The sequence below is a fragment of the Geospiza fortis genome, unplaced genomic scaffold (genome assembly GCF_000277835.1).
Source record: "Geospiza fortis unplaced genomic scaffold, GeoFor_1.0 scaffold403, whole genome shotgun sequence".
In the NCBI taxonomy this organism is placed as follows: domain Eukaryota; kingdom Metazoa; phylum Chordata; class Aves; order Passeriformes; family Thraupidae; genus Geospiza; species Geospiza fortis.
Window position 1 is genome coordinate 1,324,528 of NW_005054336.1, and position 18,487 is coordinate 1,343,014.

The 18,487-nt window shown below is 40.5% G+C and overlaps 1 long non-coding RNA gene across 1 annotated transcript in view; it reads left to right on the forward strand.

Moving 5' to 3' along the window:
* Positions 1–5,283, forward strand: part of LOC115947980 — a 29,276-nt gene extending 23,993 nt beyond the window's left edge. Inside the window, exon 3 of the long non-coding RNA XR_004081833.1 lies at positions 5,226–5,283. This is a non-coding gene — a long non-coding RNA (uncharacterized LOC115947980). The remainder of the gene's footprint in view (positions 1–5,225) is intronic.
* The last annotated feature ends 13,204 nt before the right edge of the window (positions 5,284–18,487 follow it).

Genomic DNA, 18,487 nt, shown 5'->3' on the forward strand with positions numbered 1-18,487 from the left:
CGTTCGCCTTAGCGCCCGCCAGGTGGCGCCCTTGCTCGCCGAGTGGCGTGGGGGCGGGCGGGCCCGAGAAACGCAGGGCGCCCACCCCCCTGCCCGCCCTGCAATTCCGGGAGCATTACAACCAAAGTGTTTTCAACTTATTATTATGCATGAGTAAAAATTCCATGAATGTGTAACATTTTCGCCTGTATTTCCCTCTTTTATAACATCATTTAAATTCCTCATCAATAATTTAGCAACGTTCTGGATTTTAATCACTTTTCTCATCCCCGCGGTCTCTACCCGAGGCAGCGCTCTCCTCTTCACCTGAAGGTGACATGGAGGCAGGGCTGGAGCCAGGGACATCCGCCCCAGCGACCTGTCCGGCTGCAGGGTGTTCCCTTCATCAATTGAAAATCAAAGTTTACCAAACCTAAGGCTTGTGTAGGTCACCATTAGTGAAAATTTAATTTTTTTTTCATCTGAGTTTAATTATGGTGGTATTTGTTTGATAGCTTGTTACTGTAAATAAAAGAGATAAAAGGAGGGCTTCACTCGAGCAGCTTCAGAGTTGTGAAATATGTACCTAATTAAAACTATTGGTGTAAGAGGCTAATAAAGCACATGTGCCTACTAGATGTCTTATTCTAATGAATCTCGGCTAACTTACTCTGAGCGATGTATTTTGGTGTTGGTAGTAAGAGCTGAATAATTATGGAATTTATCATGAGGTGCTCATGAAGAACCACAGAGATCTGGGAGGATAAGGGAAGGAGCCCCAGCCATGGTCGGGTGCAGCAGGAGCGGAGCCCAGGCTCCCCCCAGGCACAGGGGCTGCCTGCGGCCCCCAGGGTGGCCGTGAGCCCGGGCCGGGCCCCGTTGCGCGGGGGCAGCCCGAGGGGCGGCATGAGGAGGGGCCGGGTGCGGGCTGGGTGCGGGGGCGAGAGCGTTCCCGCTGCCCCTGGGCACTCCGCCCCAGCCAGCTCACCCCCTGCTTTCCCCCTTGTTTTCGCCTGGCACGGGTGAGGAGCGGGCCACAGCATGCGCTCCTCAGACTCCCAAACCCAGTGCAGATGGGTTGTCTAAAGCATTTCAGATGGAGTTTTGGTCTTGTGCCAGCAGCTAATCAAAGTCTTAATTCTGGAGAATAAAAAGGCCGGGCTTTCCAAGCTTCCTCCAGCTGGTTTCTGCCGGGGATGTGGACGGCCGGCGCTGCTGAAAACGCTTTTGCTGTGGTGCTCCCAGCGCCACGGGCTGGATGCGGGGCTGGATGCGGGGCTGGCACAGCTCTCACTCCCCTGTGCAGCCAGGCTGGGCTCGAGGTCGCTTACCTGGTCCGGCTGAAGAGGCCTGCCCACAGGCCTGTGGGCAGGCGCCTTCAAATCCATGCCAGTCTGACCTGTAGTGAAGTCAGGCACGTGAGAATGTGTGTGTCGGGAATCCCTGTCTGAGATACGAGCTTTGCCCTTTGGAGCAGGTACAGGCTTGTCAGAAGAAAGGATATGTACAGATAGAAGCTGGGCAGTAATAAAGGGGCTGGTTAAGCAGAAAAAGAGCCCTCAGACTAGCACATATTTTTATTGCTTTTTTTTTTTTTTTTTTTTTGCAACACAGCAGAGAAAACATCCCAAGGCAAAATGTCTATTGTAGGCTTTGGTGTAGTCCCCAATAACAAGTATTTAAACGCTTGCACGTGTGTGTGTCCTGCCGGCGTCCCCCATTTAGCGGCACCGCAGGCGGCCCGTGGGGCTGTGACTGCGCTCTCCCATCGTAACCTGGCGCCCAGAAAATGTGCGGGGCCCCAGGCACGCCGTGAGGCTGCAGGGCTTTGTGTACAGCCGAGCCATCTGGGCTCCGCTGTCTGTCCCGGAGTCAGATCTGATGAGTTCAAATGACTCTCTGCAAGTGTGTGGTAGCTGCAGCTGCTGAAAGCGCTCCGGCAGTTTCTGATCTGCACATGAATTTGGAGGTTTTTTACAAGTGCTGCATCGGCAGTTTTTCTGCAGAATGAAATTTTCACTATTGCTAGTATCAGCTGGAGAGACGGGTGGAACTTGTTATCTTCTTTGCAAAATCTACCTTTTCACCGGGAAGAGATCGTTTTTCATGGTTGTACAATCTGTTAATGGGGTAGACTGAGAATAAGATTGGGAAGAACTGGTCTGTTTCTGTCTTTGTCCCTGACTTACTGTTTGACCTTAGTAAAGTCTCTTGGTCATTCTGGAAACCTGGTTTCTCTATCTGTAAAAAAAACCAAAAAAACAAACAAACAAACAAAAAAACCCAACCAAGCAATAATAGCTATATCAAAAGAGACAGTCATCAATATCTAGAAGTGGCTGTAAAATTTCAGGTGAAAGTGTTATGTATTGTCACACAAACAGTGTCAGTTCTGCTTTCTCAGAAACCTGTAACAGTGTCTGTTCTGCTTTCTCAGACACCTGTAAAATTTTGGGTTTTCCTGCTGAGAGAATTTTTTCCATGTTGCTCAATCTACGATCATTTTAATATATTTTTCTGCCTTTCGGATACATGTCAAATATTTGTGTCTGTACAATTTTCATGGTCTCATATCTTGTCTCTTTCTGTATAAAATGCATGTTGTCAGCTAAGGGGAATGCTTTTTTTTCAGTTTCTTTGTAATTACCAAAAATATTTCTAACCTGTTAAAATATTTTTGTGTTGCTGGCATGATGTGGTATGGTATTGAAACCTCATTACTTTGCAACAAACCTTCCTGTGCATTGTGTTTACCTTCTGGTAACATTTCTAATAAGAAACCAAACACCAACAGAGTGAAGGGGATACTTGCACTGTTGGGTCCAGTGTGACTTTGCATATGAAGATATGCAAAAGTAAATTACACTCTCATGTAGCTAAGAGAGAAATATGATCAAATTGTTTCTGCTGGCTTTTCTTCAAGGCAGAAAACCTGTGTGTGTTTTCTAGACAAGCGTTATTTGTACTATGGTCTGGGATCTGGCAGCAGGGATTCTTGTGCCCTGTGCAAAGTTACTTTGATTTCAGCATCACTCCACCAAGAGACCCCAGCACAGAGGACTACCCCCTTTTAGAGGGCAGTGAACTTGGGTGCTCAGCAAGGCCTAGATTTGAGGCACTCTGAACTAAAGTTATGGATAGAACCAGAGCAATAAGAGCCAAACTCAGTTACTCTAACAAAGACAGAGGCTGCAAGGAAGCTTTCCACCAAAAGCAGGTTTCCTAGATGCTGATAGCAGATGGCCCTCCCATCCCATCCCGTCCCACAGGCTGCGGATGTCCGGACATTCTGCTCCCAGTGTAACTTGTTCTCACATCACAGAACTTCTGATTTTTTATTTTTAGTAAGTATTACTTGATAAGCTAAGATAAGCATGCTTTTAAATTAATTTCAGGCATAAATTATTAATTCTGGTCACCAGAGGTGACCAGTACTATCTGAATGTGCCTTGCAATCTATGCTTTTGTATGATGAATTGATGTTCCAGCTGCATTTTGGTTTTCTATGTTGTACCTATATCCATTGCCTTTATTTTGCTTTTTCGTGGGTTTACATTGACTTTCTCTGTGAAGCCAAAGACACGTGACATTGGTAGTCATGTTTTTAAGATTATCTGCTCAGGAACATCTCCTCAGAGAAGTCTATTTTCACTATTTTGCACATCTGAAAGAACAGCTTGGGACTGAAGGAGTTTTTGCCTGGACAAGTGTGTGAAGAGAATTGGTTTAGACTAGTACTGAAGAAGGGAACTGTTTGTGAATGGACTCAGATTCATGGAGGTCTGAGAATGATAAATGCAAGGCTTCATCCCTCTGGGTCAGTGGTCTGTGGGACAAGACAGAGAGGAGACAGGAGTTGAGGAGACACTGCTGTCTTGAAGTCTGTATTTCAGGTCACAGTATTGTCAGGTCAACAAAAGTCACACAATGTGAATGGTGCCAAAGCAGACTTGGTGGCTGTGCATGAATATTTATCCTCTGTCTTTTTATTATGAACTTCATTTTGCATTCTGACAGAGCTGTCATTACACACCTGTTTTGAAGACTTACTAGGAAAAAACCCCAAATTTGATTTGTTTTGTAGTACCCTAGGCAATGAGCCAAAATGTAGGTCTGAGGAAATCTTTGTGTCACCCTCTTGCAATTTTCTTCCAGATCTTCTGTGTTGTACTGTATCCAGCCCTTTCCAGCTGAGCTGTGATGACCCTAGACATTGTCCTGAGATATGTTTTGGGGCTGCTCTCTGGGCTCTGGTGCTACTTGTAGCAGCTCTTGAATATCTTCAGCTGGTCATCAGTTGGAGCTTATGGATGGTGCTTGACCCCTGACTTGTGTCTCACACCCTTGTTTTAGACCCTGGTGCTGACTGGTGGCCCAGACTGCCTTTCCCCATTCCCTTGAGTTTATAGGTAGTTCTTTGGCATGTATCCAAACCTAATGCAGCATAGAGGGAAAGGTCTTCAGGTTCCCAGAGTGTGTACACACATGTGGTCAAAGCCCCAGCTCATTAAATTAGTATGTGCAGTGGAGAGCAGCTACTGATTTATGTTTTCATCTATGCAAGGTAAATTGGATTGAAACTTCACACTGTTTAAAAAGGAGAGCTGAGATCTTTGCTTACCTTTGAGTTCTAAATTAGCAGGCACATGGCTAAGCTTCACGGACCTGAAGAAGCTGGTTCTGAGTTAATATGATGCCCATACTGTTGATTTCACTGGACCCTTTTGTATCAGAAACCACATGTACACAGCCTCACATTGTGAAGCAAGATTAATTTAGCTGTTGGCAAATTATGTGCTGTATAAGAATGTTCTGTGAATGACTTTTATTGCAAATTCTACTGCTTAATTTTTGCAATGCAAAGTACCAGTAACAGGAACTACTGGTTTCAGCTGAACTTTACAGAAATGTGACTGACAAGGCAGCCAAAATGAGATAAATGGTGGAAACCTAAACAACATAAGGCCCACTGAGTCAGATATTAAGGGCCTCAATGTAAATGCTAACATGGAAGATGAAGTTAATAGCAAAAGTTTTAGAGCTTCAGAACCCCTAAAAATACAGAAGGCGTGGCCTCTAAACAAAATGTGTATTTGTGATTCTCAGCTATAATTATAGGGAGCAACACAGGGGTGACTACTGAGAATATTTCCATGTTTCAGTTTAATATGTTATTTTAATGTTTCTAAAATCTCTTCACTTTTAGAACCAAAATTCTTGTTCTCTCTCTCTTTGATTTGTTGTAGGAGTAGCTGAAGTGAAACAAACTTCCCATGATCTACCTACCTTGAAGAACAGAACCACTCTGGTAGGAGTAAATTATTGGTATGGAAACTTAGTTTTTGGTGTGCTTCCTAACCCTACCAATTCAATACCCTTGATGCAAGTGTTCCTTACTCATATCAGTGAGATGGAGAAAGATGGCATTTTCTTGCTTTCTGTATTGCTGATGATAACTTTTTCCTTGAGTTTTATTCAACCTTAAGATTATATTGGTTCCAGTCTTCGTGTTTATGTGTTCACTTAGTCCAAACAAATATCTTCACCAGTGCCTTTAGACACCCTTTACTAGCTGAAAACCATACCACATTTTGCTGCTTGCTCTGGTCCCTCCCCATATCTGTGCCATCAGAAGAGGCCAAGCAAGCATTCCCTAATGCATTACAAGTAAAGCCAGCCTGGTTAGCTCATATCCATGTTCATCACCAGGTGAAATGACTCTGGCTGCCTTAGCTTAAACAGATTAGGTGATTTGTGATCCCTTTTGCTAATGGAGCAGTATGTTGGGTTCTTGGAAGACAGCAATAAGTGCTATAAACAGTGCTGTCATCTCCCAGAGGAGCTTTCCTATTGTCTCAGGTTTTCACAGCACTTCCATCCTTGAACCCAGTCTTGCACCCCTCAACTTCCATGTTTTTTCTATGGATGTTGCCTTTATTTTTACTTTAGCTGCCAGAACTAAAGATATATTTTGACATTTTAAATGAGTCTTCTCTGTTCAGCTTGCTCTGCCTTTTTTAATTAAACTGGGGTCTTCATATTAGGCTCCTTCAGTTCATCTCTTCCAGTTTCAGCTCTTACTTTCCATTTGCCTTCTTTATACTTTGCCATCCTTGAACTGCACTGAACTCTTCCTCATTTCACATCTTCCCATACAATATTCAGATCTGCTATTCCTCTGTCTAATTTTACCATGGCTGATGTGAAAATCATCTTTGCTAGAGAAGCAGCAGTGAGGAGACAAACCTTTCTTCTCTTTGCCACATTCGTTCTCACTCTTACATAAAATCCCGGCTGAAAAAAGGGCATTCTCTTCTGTGATCATAACTTCACATTCCTCTTTTTCCTGCTACTCTTCCATTTGGAAAACATTTTAATACATTCTCATCCATGAAAACTATAGTGTTTATGTTTGCAATTTTTCAATGTGCTTGGAGTTGGTGTTTTTCAGATGAACGGTGTATTAAGATTTAATCTGAACCTAGTCAGATAATATTGACCTGCAATGAAAAAGCTGTATGAATGAGATAGCAGCAGACAGCTAAAAGTGCTGAATGCCAATTGCTGACTGAAAAATGATACCCAGAATTTGGTGGTGGAGAGTAGATGGGACATTTATGAATGGAAAAGCTTTCTGATTGCTTAAATGTTGTGATTTTTTTTTCTAAGTTTCTCTGTTTTTTCCAATGTTTGCCAAAATTTGCCTGTGCCTGTAGGGTGGTACAGCTGCAGGCTTCCAGGAGGTGCTTATCCCTCTGCAGGCTACCACATCATGATATCAACTTGAAGGCCTCTCTGTTTTGCCACAGTAGACTTCCCCAAAATTAAAACAAAGAACTGAGTCTAAGACTATGGATTCCTGATGCATCTCTGTGCGCCCATTTCAGCTGTATTTCCCACTGTTCACTGTTAGCAGTCATCAGGAAACATGCATTTTGGTTCCAAAATCAGGATCTCCTGAAACAAATCCCTAGGTGTTACAGTATTGCCACATTGTGTTAGGGCCACAAACGAGGAGTTAGTCCTTGCCCAAAGCAGATTTTAATCCAGGTCATGTATATGAAAGAGAGGCAAGGGAAGTTGATTCTGCATATATCTCAGTTGCCTGGGTAAAATGTGGTGAGTTATTGTAGCAAATACATTCTAAACCCTCCCCTTCAGTTTTTCACAAATTCCAAATGTGGATGCTGCTCTGAATTAGAAGAAACAATTAATATGCCTTTCTGAATGCATTTGAAATGAAATAAGTTACTGTAATTTCCCTGGGCAAGCCAGATCTTTGGAGGGGGCAAAAGTTGCAAATGGAAAAACAAACAAACAAATGAGTGAGTAAATGGGATGTGCTGCCAGAAAATCAGAAACAAGCCTGGTAGAAGGGGGAGGGAAAAGCTCTTGTCTGCCCTGGGACAATTTGTAGAAACTAAAATGTGGGAGAGAGTTGAAATGAACAGGAGAAAAAAATTCCACTGCCTTTTTTTTTTTTAATCCAGATAATCATGTTAGCAGGACCCATGATGCTGCTATGAAAGACGACTGACTTCAGGCCTTTGAAAAAGAAAATAGAAATTTCCAATTTTGTGGTTCAGGTTTTTCCTTTACGGGGAGAAGGAAACCAGGAGGTGAGTGCCTTGGTTGCAACTGTAAAGGGGAAGACTGAATAACAGTGCCAGATGCCCCAAATTAAGAGTGAGTGAGAAAAGCCTGATTGTCTTTCTTGCCTTCCAAATCTTAGACCAGCAAGAAATGGAGCCATGGTTTAGGTCAGTGTGTGCAGGTACAGAGCATGCTTCACCTCCCTTGAACTGGGGATGGGGAAGCAAAGGGAAGAGTGCTGCAGAGCTGCTGATTGCCTGCTCTCTGAAGGCTTCCTGTTAGGGAGAATCCACAGTATCAGAGCTGCTCAGAGCTGCTGAGGCATGCAGAGGAGCTGCAGATGGGGCTGAGAGTACAGCTTGATACTTCTCTATTCAGTCACCAGGTACAGCATTATCAAATGCTCACTAGAGGTGGGTACCAAGACTGCTAGAAGGGCTGAAGGCAAAGCAGGAGGTCTGCTTTTAATGAAAAGGTAGTTTACATGCAGCATTTTTCTTACTATAATGGTAAAATGGATATGAAACAGTTACACTCCAGACCCTTACTTTTTTTTTAGTGCTTTCTTTTTTTCAGAACATTGAAAACAAAACAAGCAAAAAGAGGGGAGGGAACAAAAAAGGAAAAAGAAAACTCCCTTCAGACAACAATCACCTTTTGAGTTAAATTCTCATGCTTGGTCTTAGCCCAGAGGGATTTGTCTTGAGTGAAGTTCGAAGAAAATCCTTTCAGCAGTTTCTGAGTTACTTAAATGTAACCATGGAAGTTTGGATTCAGATGCTTTTTTTTACTTATATAACTCAAAAATAGCTTTGCTTTAAAACTTTTAAATTAACCCTCCTTAACTTTTCAACTTGTCACCTATCCTACTGTATGGCTTATAAAATTTTAAGGCTAATAGTATAACAAACTCAAATAATGATACTGCAGATGTTCAAATGAATCTTGGGGGAAATAAATTATAGGAGTTACAGTGGGTTGTTACTGAAGAAAGAGCGGCTGCATGCCTTACACCATGTGTTCTTTCTGGTCTGAAAAAGGCTTTTTTTTCTACTGTTAAGAAGTGTAAGTGTTCTGGGTGTGGATTTTAATACTTGGTTGCACATACAAAATTAAGCATATAAGTCCTGTTCCTTTTTTTCCTCCTGATAGCCCTGATTTAGACTTGTCAAAACATTTTCTTAAATTTTCCTGCTCTCTTTTTAACACAATCCCAATCAGCAGGCCACTTAAATGTCTCCTAAATATTTATGGACTTCAAAGTCACTGAAATGCTCTGTGATTCTCTTACTGTTATTATTTTATTGCCAGCAGATTGAGGCAATAAGAGGTGAAGTGTCTTGGTAAGTAATGTTTTTTTTCCATTTTCTTTGTCCGATCCTCCTGTTGCTCTCTGATGTTTCTTCCTCTTTGTCTTCTTTCCAACATTTCTGCCTCACTTACTAGTCCCATTCTCACTGTCTCCTATCTGTCTTTCAACCATCTTTCTCCATTTATTCTTCTCCAACAATTGCACTGAAGAGAGCCCATGATAGAAATTATTTTTACTTTGGCAGCCACTTTTTACTTTTATCTTTTCCCTGAATGTCTGGGATGGGTCCAGGCAGCTCTCCCCACTTTCATCATCTCTCTTCAGATCCCTCGTGATCCTGAGCTCTAGTCAGCAATCTGATGTCTGCCATGAGAGCACCACCCATTATCCAAAGCCACAATCAGACTAAGGTGTTGTAACGCTGTGTGTTGCTTTACTTACTTACCACGCTTGCTCTGCCGCTTTCTAGGAACTGCACACCTGTGCCAGGTTTTTCTCACAGAATAATAATGACAGCACTGTCGCCTTTTGCACGTCTCTCCTTGCTCCTGTGCCCATCTTCCTCTGCTGAGCTTTGTGGTTCAGTCTCCTGGCTGGTGCAGTTTAGCCAGGATATGGGAGACTTGTATTTAGGCTCTGCCTGAGGCAATTTGAACTTGAATCTCTTGCCCCTTGAATTTGCACCCTACCCAAGAGATTATCAACTCTTCTGTGAGGAGGGTGACCTGAATCCTTTCTTTGAGTGGGAAAGCTTGAGCTTGACTTTTCAGTCTTGTAGTGGAGACACTTGCCTGGGTGGGGAAACCACGTCTGCCAGGGCCTGCCCCAGTCAATACTTAAATCCAAGTATGGAGGTATTCCCTGGAAGACAGTAGCAAACCCCAGGTTTCTTGCTCTCAGTAGTGCTTTGACAACAACCATACAGAACAATCAATTTAATCCATTTAATCGTTCCATACAAGCTGGAACAGCTCCAACAGGATGGACTGGAGAAAGACCCTGCTCAACAAGATCCCTTTAGAACTGTACTGAGCTCACTTGGCTTCTATGTGTCAGTTCCCTCACACCCCAGAGCAGCCATGGAGCTGCCTTAGCACCACTGATTGACATGGGACTGGGGAGTGAGGACGTGTGGAGACTGGAAGGGAGGGAAGGGAAGTGTTCTCTTCCACTCTGTTATCCATGGTGGCAGGTTTGTAGCTGTAGCTGAAACACACATCTGCCAGTGCTGCCTCAGTTCCCATTCTGGATACGAGTGGCAGCAAATATGTGGTGGAGGGAAAAGAATTCTATTAAAAGACAGGGCAGCATGCTGGAGCATTACAAGGCAAATTGCTTTTAAAGGTGGAAATACAATAAAAATAGACTAAAGAGTCTTAAAATACAAAATCAATGCCAAAACAGAGAAACTCAGAATGACTTCCAGAACTCAGCTATAGGCAGTTGTCCCCCAATATAAGCCAGATACTGTCAGTGTGTGGGAGACATCCAGGAATTTTCTCTCCTACAAAAATATTAGGGACATTATATGTTTTAACTGTAATGGAAAAGTAGAGCTCTAGTGCTCAGTTCCAAAGAAGAGCACTAACCATTAGAAGTGATGTGGTACAGGGTGTGTGTGTGTGTGTGTGTGTCTGCTCATTTTCTCCTCGAGATTCTATAGCTTCCTTCATTCTTCACTTCTCTCATATTACAGAAAGAAGGTAATTTTTCCTGGCCATTTACTAAAGCTCATTAAAGACTGAAGAGAACAAACAATGCTATTCCTTAGAGACTACCATTCAAAGTCATTCTACAATTCTCTGTTCTAATACTTGAGACAAATTAATTATTCCTTAGTGAAAAGTGTATAATTCCTATTCTTCATTTTTGGGGTGGGGAGTGGGGAATAATAATAGGAAGTTTATATCTGAGTCAAAAGCTGTCTGAGCTGAAGGGAAATGAGAAAAAATGTGTGTTCCAAGAAGAGTAAAAGCAATTACTCTAATAATAATTCTAGGGATATTAATGTCTTTTTAAAGTAAATTGCTTTCAAATAAACACCAAAGTTGAAGGCATAGGAAAGGCTGGTTTATTTATTAATCATTCCAAAAGTGCATTTTTCTAAATGAACAAGTGCATGAGCAACTTCGCTGGCACATATTAAATTTAGTTAAACGGCAACTTGTAAATATCTAAAAACTTCTGTAACCAGAGACTAATTTGTTTAACGTGTTGAAAATGTTCTGTGGATGTGAGGAGCTACATATTAAACTTCAAAGCAAAATGCTCCAGAGATTACACCATCTTAAAGACTGCATATTGGAAAGGCCTTTATACATTAAACATAAAGGACTTTTAATTCTCTTCTATTTTGAATACTTGTCAATCTGTGTGACTCATGCTTAAGATTGTAAACTATCATTTTAAGGTGTGATGTCCAAGTTGAGACCTGGACCATGATTTGCAAGGGGCTAGCTTTTCTCTTTCATCTCTATTAATTAATCCTGTTTCAGTTTGCCCAGCGTACACTTCTGTTGACATCACCTTTTCCATATACTTTAAAGAGTCCCCAGAGACATCTACTGCAGAACAAAAACTGGACAGAGAATACATTTGGAAACCATTTTATTTCTCAATTACCAACCAAAACGTATGGAAAAGATTTACACTCTGTCTGATTTACACAATAATTATACTTTGAAAGCTTAGAAATAAATGGCTTGATCCCTGAAATCATTAGTTACTATACCAAATGTAATTGGTGTAAACTAATGAGTTTACTGGATGGCTGACCCTTAATTACTGATTATAGTTAAACTCTAGCCAATCAAAATTTCGTTTACTTATAAAAGTACAGTGTAGTATTAACAAGCATTACATTTCCAAGCAAGCAGCTTTATGATTAGTTGTAGCACACAACTCAAGCCTGTTCAGGGCTATCAAAAGCAGCTTTTTAATAACAGTGCACTAAGCAACCATCATTCTCTTACCTCAGCTTGTATCAGACAAACAGAAAGAAACCACATAATTAATCATCTCATGCAATAGAAATAAAGCATCTGGGCCAGATCCAGGTGGGATATACACAGCCTCCTTAGTTCAAAGAGCTGCAAGAGGCTGGGGATCTGCCTTAGGATAGGATAACTGACAAGGGGAATTCTGTCTCTCTTGGGGGAGCAGTATGGGGTATGGAAATGAAATACTGATTGATTGTGTGCAGTCCCATGTGATGTGGAGAAACCTATCAACAAAATAGGTTTAATAATTCCTTAAACTGAGGAGGATTTCTTGGGCAGATTCAGGATGTGGTGATAGGACGTACGATTACTGTACTGGCAATCTCAAAAATCCAGAAGTCAAGACTCCTCACTATTTATTAGATCAAATGGAGAATATTTTTTTTTAAATAAAATACTAAATGGGAACAAATTATTTTCATTTGTCTCTGGTTGACGTTTAAGAACTAATGTTTTGCCTAACCAGGAAGACTCAGAATTGCTACTAAAAAAGTTGAAATCAGATTTCTATTTAGACCATGATTCCAAAGTTGGAACTTTAAACAGGTACACCAAATATTTTAATAAAATCATAAGACTTTACAATGCTTACAGTCACATCCTTAAAGGTACTTAGGTAAATGACTCCAGTGATTTAAGGGTGTGGAAATTCTCCATCTCCAAGATCATTCCTGTGAATCCTAAACTTCAGATAGGAGATTGATACCAGAAGTCACAAGCAGAAGATCAGGTGCTATGGAAGGATATGTATTTGCTGGAGCTCTGCACTGTGTGATGACCCAACAGATCTCACAGCTGCAAGGGTTAATTCTGTCATGATTGCAGGTCTCTCCCATTTTTGTTTTTCTCTATGAACCTTACCTGATTGGAACAGGTACTGTAACACTTGCCCACTTGTTAGTATAAACATTTTCTTAAAACTCAGAAATTTAAGAATGAAGTAGTTCTCAGAATATCTGCACATGGGTTAAAGTGAAATTTTTGTATTTACTGAACTCCTGTTTGTGAGATGTGTCTGGGGTCAAGAAAAGGTTAAAGTTGTTTACTGCCTTCAAGCTCTGGTCTTAGAAGTTAATTCAGAACTTTGCTTTGAGCAGCTACAGAGAGTAGTAAGTCCTTGCAACAGTGAATTGCTGGTTTGATGTCAAGGTCCTTGGGCCTTAAACATAAAATTAGTTTGTTTCTTAAGGAAACCCTAGCAGGGACTTTATGCTTATATAAAGTCATTATACTGTTTTACAACACAACTTTAAAGATGCTTCAGAATGATCAGAGTTTGTAGGAAGGGATCATGTTTTTTATTATTTGTGGAATATCCTCAAGCTGTCATAGCTACAGCACTGCCATTTGGAATAGCTGCTCCACAGTTCAAAAGAAAAGACAAAGGATTTGTTGAAGCCTAAGTCATGCAATTAGGGCATATCTGTCCAGAGAAAGCCCATTGAATTGAATGGATTCCATGTACTTCCTGACAACTGACTCCAGTTTTGTAGGAGCTGTATATTTGGGGCAATCAAGGTGTTTTATTACAATTCCACAGGAGCAGATAGAGGGCCTATGAAGCTCTACAAGCTCTGCTTTTCACAGTTCTCTGTTGGAGAATTCAGCGGTGAGTAATTTTGAAAGTCATGGAAAAGGAAGAAGGCAAATTTTCCAAAATCTCGAGATCCTGTGAATGCAAAGACAAAGGAAACACTAGACTACACAAAAACTTTCCCGTCCACCCTCTGCACAGCAGCGCTGGTAAGAACAATCCTGCCATTTCTAATTTGCTAACAGTGAGACAACACCCTCCAATGCAGAAGGGAGACAAGGAACCATTGATTTAGGAGGAGGGGAACACACTACAGACAGGTTCACTGTCTCCAGGCTGCCATCCCTGCAGCATGGAGGAAAGGACAGGCCTCTGCTATGACTGGTGGAACAAGCACTGAAGGGCGCCACTCTCCTCCTTTCCTGTGAACCCTGTATAACTCTTTCTGTGGAAGAAAGCATCAAGCCCCATCTTGTTCATGGAAATACAACATATTTGAAAGCCATAGTTAATGGATAAACTGTTTTCTGATTGGATGAGCCACACAATAAATCTCTTCCCAAGCCAAGTGCAATGCAGCTTATTCAGTTACGGTGAAATGAGCCACTGTCACTTTGCTGCACTTGCATACATCAGGCAAAATGCTTCCATCTTCATCAGTCTCTTAGTGAAATAGAAATAAAACAATTTTAACAGAATGGTGTCACTGGATCTGTGGCACCTGCTTTAAAAATAAATCTCTTAGCTTTGTCTTCACTATTACTTTCAATAAATGTCCTAGCATTGCCACAGCATTTATCTAGCAGCAGGAAACCATTATCCTATGACAACAATCTATTCCATTAACATTAGCTCTTAATTGTAAGATTGTTTATAAGACAGCAAAAGCTACTGAATCATACTAGAATGATAAAAAGAGTTATGGTCATGGAGTATAGTAGTCCCTCCAGTTATGAAAAATAACCTAAGAGCAGAAAGCTATATTTTTATATTAAAAATAATGTAATATTCTTACACAATATAATATTTTAAACAAATTGATTATATCAGGAAGGTAGCTATTAAAGAGTTAATGTTAAAAACTGTTACTAAGAAACTCTTTCTTTGATAAGGGTATGGCTGAAAAATGAAATAGAAAGCTTAGAAACACTTCCTCTTGCTTTTAGCAATGCTGCACTGAGCGAGAGAAATCATAATAACAGAAACACATTTGTCTGGTGGATGAACAGAAGAAATGTTGCAGAATTGAGATACCAAGAACCTCACTGCAGACTAGAAGGAGAACTGTCATTCTGATTGTTTGCCATTATTGTTTCATGTCCAGTTAAGTGAACTTAAAGTGACAGTTGTGTCATAACTGCTGGCATCTATGTAAATTTCAAATCAAATATGATAGAGGCATTTCTGCCAGACAGAAGTCACCAGGCTGCTCTTCCTCTTCATTTTTGTAACCCTCCATTTTCTCATGCCATTGCTGGTAGCCCTTAAATTAAAAAGACAACTTCAACAGGGATCTCTGTGATGTGTGTATTTCAGTGCTCAGCCTGTACCTTGCTTTCACTCAGCTTTTTGAAACAATGCCCAGTGTCAAATTTCCACCAGAAACAGTCACCACAAACATCTAGATGGATTAGTAAACCTGTGCCTTCCATTAATGATGTATCATACAACAAGACCCGCTGAAGTTCCAGGTTGAGAACATCCCCTGAAGACCTACAGAGAAAACAGCTCGAGCAAATGTTCCTCCATTGGTTTACTGCAGCCCAAGCCAGATGTCTTCTCTGTGGATAGGAGCAAAATAGGCAGAAAACATTGGTCATGGACCTTTCTGTGCATTACAGCATTGTTCAGAGATCATGGGAACTTCATCAACATATCAGACATACTCCACTGCAATGAGTTACATGTAAATAATTTCTTGGATACACTCAGATATTCTAATTACACAGGATTTCCTACTGTACACACATCTTTGAAAATAATTTCAATGCAATTATAAAGGTATTTTGTGTGGACAACACCATGAAAAAATATTAAATGTGCTATTTATTCATTCAGAGATAATATACTATTTTTTCTGCATATTTAAAGTTACTTGGCTAATTAATTAGATAATACATGCTAGAGTTAAGTTTTCATTTTTCATTGCAACGCATGACATAAATGATAGTGTTATAAACATGTACCTCTGCATTAGGTAAGTGCATTTTGATCAGCTGATTGAGTCAGATTTTTATTTTTGTAATTCCTTTCCAGTTGATCTTTTTTATACTGTAAATTTAAAGTAGCTTGGTGACTTTACCTATGATTTGGGCCTTCCAAACAGCACCAAATTGTGCTTTCCCACCCTTCCATATGTTACAGTGACTAGTGAAGAGAGGCAACATATTAATGCCAGTCCTAGAAAAGTATCTGTGAAGAAAACACTTTTTTACCCAAAAGGTAAGTTCTGTATGAGTTTATATTAGGTATTTGTCAAAGGACTTTTTTCCCTGTTAAAGATGGAGACATATGAATCATAAAAATATTCATATTTGAGACAAAATATCACTACAGATATGTCACCACAAAAATCAATTGTCAGGATATGTTTAAGAGTAGCAAATCAGTGTTAACTGATTTGCCATAAAAATTCCTATAGACTATGAGATGTAAAGCTCTCTTTCAAAATTCACATAGTACTTCCAATTTTTTTTTAATGTAGTGAACTTGTTATTACACACACATATTCTAGAGGCCTTTCAAGAGTTTTAATTTTAAACAAAAATTATATGTAATGTCGAAGTCTGATATCTTGCCTGTAGTCACAGAACCCACTTGCAGGACTTGCTGCTGCTGCTGGCTTGTGGTAATGTATCAATTTCTCCCGACAGAAATGTTCACAGGACAAATTGGTGAAGCAATTTCAGCCATATGACGTCATTACAAATACAGCCTTAGCTCTTCCAAAAGTGGACTTTATTGTTAATACAAATATATATCTGTAATTACTGACATTTATATTATTTGGCTCCTGTCCTAAGTTATAGATACAGTGATGATAAAAGGTCTTGCAAGCCCTTACCTAAGCAAACTGTGCTTACTAATTACCTCCCATGGTTCTGGGTTCCTGTAAATAAAGTTACTCATATATTTATAAGCAAGTCAAAATCTATACACACATTTCTAAACGTAACTTATCTTACTCTTTTGGGCAAACAGTACCGTCTACTGCTTCGAAAAGAATGCTAAGAGTGAAGGCATCCAGGATTCTTCCCAGCTTCTGCCAGGATGTGACTCTGCCATATCACTGGATATCCAACTAAATATCCAGTCACATTTTTAAATTGATTGAGGCCTGAAGCAGAAGATCCTATGTGAGTAAAAGGATGCATTACTTTAAAGTAAGGAATGGCTGTTGATTTTTCATCACTGTTTCTGGACAGACTGGGGTCAGAGGGTTTGTTTTAGAAGTTTGTTTGTTCAAAAGGTGTAGCTTGCAAGACACGTGGATCAGCAAAGTGCCACATGGAAGATCTCAAAGCAGCAGCCTCAACATTTCTCCCTAATGTGAAAAGGAAAAGAAAGTCCCTTAGGTATGCACGATTCAGGGAGAGAACCTAGAGGTCCCATAGGGATGCAGTATTTAGGGAGAGAACCAAGACTCTTCCCCTGAATGGAGAGACAAGTGATGAATTCTGGACTACCTGGTATCTTAGGGCACATCTCGGTTTAAGAGTTATTTGGATCCCAGGCTGTAACATTTTCCAGACATTCAGATTGCAACTACTAAGCCAGCAATTTTATGCTTTCCCTTCCCTGACTCCAACAGCACCGCAATATAAGCAGCCAGATTTTCTTCTGCATTGTGTTTTTTATCCATTCAGCCAAAATTAACAGTCTTCTAGGATAACGTATGCCAAGTGAATTTAAATCTTGTGGACTCAAATCGACCTAAAGTTGATGGATACGTTCATGCCTACTGCTGAAATCTACCAATTACACAGAACTATGTTAACTTACCATAGAAACATCTCATCTAATAGCACAGATGATGTTGAACTAACTAATTACATTATGGCACATAGACAATGAAAAACATAACGAAGATGACAGCACAGCAACAGCAGATGCTGCACAAAAGAAAAATTAGAAAAATATTGCTCTGCAAAATGCTCTCAGTTAAGATTTCCTGTGTTAAAATTAATCACAAAAATTAGTGATGATCAGATTTCAGAAAAAGATATGAACACTGTAATGCAATTTGGAAGACATCATTAGGCCATTTAAAACTCTGCTCCTTAAGAAGGTAATTCCTGTTTTTTGTATCACCCTCATTTTTAAGACTAGTAAACATTTTAGTGCCTATGGCAGAGTTTCTTGGTAGAATATCTTTTCCAATAAGAAGAGGTCCTAATGGCTCTCCCGGAATCTGAATTTGGTAGCTTCCAGCCATTACAGGCTTAGATAATTAGACAATGTAGATTTTATTTGAGCTTGGCATTTGCTCTGTTCTTGTGTTCTTAACTGTCAGAGAGCTAAAATATCAGTGATTGTTGATTATCTGTAGCATGCCTTGTTGCTTTATATATTTTAAATTGTACATACATAACAAATCTAAAACTGCTGAGTATGTTTAAATGTAATACGTACATGGAGATTACATCCAGATGATATATTTCTAGACCTATGCTAAAAAAATTAACCATAACACTGGTCCTCTCCCCTTCCCCTGTGGAAGCTTTCCATGAATTCCCAAGTCTGCTTTAAGCAGACACTGAACATGTCGCAGTCTATGGAGAAACATAGAATTTTCTCCCGTGTTTAAATCATACCTATGGTGCCATTCAAATGTCGATATTTTATTTTCTATATATTTAGAAGCAAAATGTATGTTAGCTATCCTACGCTTTCCCATTTACATTTCTCCCAGGTAGACGATTTTCCTTTCAATTCTAAACGATCGCTGGGCACACGGCTCCGTGCCCAGCCCAGGCCGGGGCTGCAGGGCTGCGGGAGCCCCACAGGTGGCGATGTGGATAAAGCACACCTGGGCTGGGGCTGCCGGGCCGGGCTCAGCGCCAGGCTGTC